The sequence below is a fragment of the Sceloporus occidentalis genome, unplaced genomic scaffold, assembly GCF_023333645.1.
Source record: "Sceloporus occidentalis isolate IW3139 unplaced genomic scaffold, rSceOcc1.0.p SCAF_97, whole genome shotgun sequence".
Lineage (NCBI taxonomy): Eukaryota > Metazoa > Chordata > Lepidosauria > Squamata > Phrynosomatidae > Sceloporus > Sceloporus occidentalis.
In genome coordinates this window covers 22,628-24,796 of record NW_028317077.1, presented here as the reverse complement: position 1 = coordinate 24,796, position 2,169 = coordinate 22,628, and the positions used below count along the sequence as shown (strand labels likewise).

Sequence of the window (2,169 nt, the reverse complement as noted above, 5' to 3'; positions counted from 1 at the left end):
AGGATTGTTTTTTCTCCATATTGTCAGTTTTCTTCTTTTGTGATTAATTAGTCTGAATTAATAACAGTTTTAATAAACAAGGGATATCAGCTGTTACCAAACCTAAGCAGTGTTTGTGCTTCTAGTGAAATACAGAAAATAATAAATGAAAACTAATAATACATTGAAATCTGCCCATGAAACGGAATTCATAGTCATTCGTGGTCACTGTTGGCAAACCAGAAACCAGAATTGTGACATCATCGGTGTCTGTGACATCATAGGTCTCTGCGACATCATTGGTATCTGTGACATCATCGGTGTCTGTGACATCATCGGTATGTGCCTATAAAACTGCAAGCCGCTCCTCTTTCCCTTTAGTGCAGTTGGGCGCTCGACACTTCAAGGTGCTATTCCATAGCGAACTTAAAGTGTTGCTACCAACGATTTCAAACGGTTATGGAGAAGAAAAGCAAATCTAGCGCTGTGCAGGATTGCTGCCTTCTTTCTGGACTTCGGTGGAGTTTAAAGAGATGCTGCCCCAGAAAACTGAGAACATTCTGCAAAAGAGTAAGATCAGCTTTCACAAACGCTGTAAGGCGGACAAGGAGGAGAGACGAAAGCACGGAGCACTTGGCCAGTAGAGTCATACTCAAAAGAAAGAGAGAGAGTAGCAGTTCAGAGGAAGAAAGATACAAAGAAAGGAAGAGGAGGAGAGTAACTGCTAATGACAGAGATGATGGCATCAAAGATCTGGGGCAGCAGGGGGGGCAACAAGGACGTGAACACCTGAAGCAACGCATGCTGGTGAAGGGAAAGTTTCCCATCAAAAGACGCAGGAGTAAGGAGGAGAGTATTGTTCCTGCTAAAAGATTTAGGAGCCTTCTCCCCATGACAGTCTCCGGCTTCACCTTCCATTCTGTGCTGGGACAAGGAGCCTTTGGAAAGGTTGTTTTGGCTTCTGTCCCTACCAGGGACTCCCCGGTAGCGGTTAAGGTCATCAAAAAGAAAGCCATGAAGACTGAATACATAATAAGAGAGAGGAGGATTCTGGAGGTGGCTCGGAACAGCCCATTCCTGTGCCATGGATACGCAGCCTTCCAAACACAGAGATGCGCAGTCCTTCTCATGGAGTATATGGCTGGAGGGAGCCTCGAGTCATATCTGCGGAGGTTGGGCTCCTTCACCGAGACCGCCGCTGCCTTTTATGCAGCAGAAATGGTGTGCGGCATCCAGTTCCTCCACTCTCGGGGAATAATACATCGCGACTTGAAGCCGAGTAACGTCTTGCTTGATGGAGAGGCCCATGTAAAGCTCGGCGATTTTGGGTGTGTTGTAGAAAATATTTTCGGGACCGCACAGACCACAGGAATTTGCGGCACATTTGCCTACATGGCCCCAGAAGTACATCTCAAGCAAGCATATGGCGTTGCCGTGGACTGGTGGTCCTTCGGGGTGATGCTCTTCCGCATGCTGAACGGAGATTACCCTTTCTTTGCCGGCGATTGCAGGAGGACACATTTCCTTCATATCGTGCATGGCAACCCCCGCTATACCAAAAAGCTGAGCAAGAAAGGTCTGGACATCTTAAAGCATCTCCTGAAGAAGGACCCTCAGCGTCGCCTCGGGGTGAAAGGAGACATCAGACGGCATTCGTTCTTTCAAAGCATCAAGTGGGACGACATAGAGAGCCGACGTGCAACTCCCCCGTACCGGCTGGAAGTAAGATCAGATCTCCACCAGAAGAAGCTCTGCAATATTCCATCAATTCTGCGGACCCCGGAGGACATTTCCTCTTCATCCAGTAAAAAGGACCTGTCTGGCTTTACCTTTGTAACCCCAGACTGGATGAGCCTTTATGCCGATGATATACTAATCGCCAAGGGAAATCTGGAGAAATAGTGAAAGCTATAGATGAATACGCCATATATTCAGAATACAAGCTCCATTTAGAAAAACATCCCAAACCATGTGAAATGCAACTTGATAAACAAACTTTGTTTTCACCCGGGCTAAAGATGACAGTAAACACCTAGGAATACATATCTTAAATAAGTGCTGGAAGATAACTTCCTACCACAACTCCAACAAACAAATAAAAATCTAATAGAGTGGAAAACGCTGGAGATTAACTGGTGAGGAATAGTAAATTCTATTAAAGACAATATTCTCTCAAAATTGACATATCTT

General features: G+C 45.6%; 1 pseudogene; it reads left to right on the top strand.

The window, feature by feature from the left end:
- Window positions 1-870: 870 nt before the first annotated feature.
- Window positions 871-1,881, top strand: LOC149284187 (protein kinase C delta type pseudogene; annotated as a pseudogene).
- The last annotated feature ends 288 nt before the right edge of the window (window positions 1,882-2,169 follow it).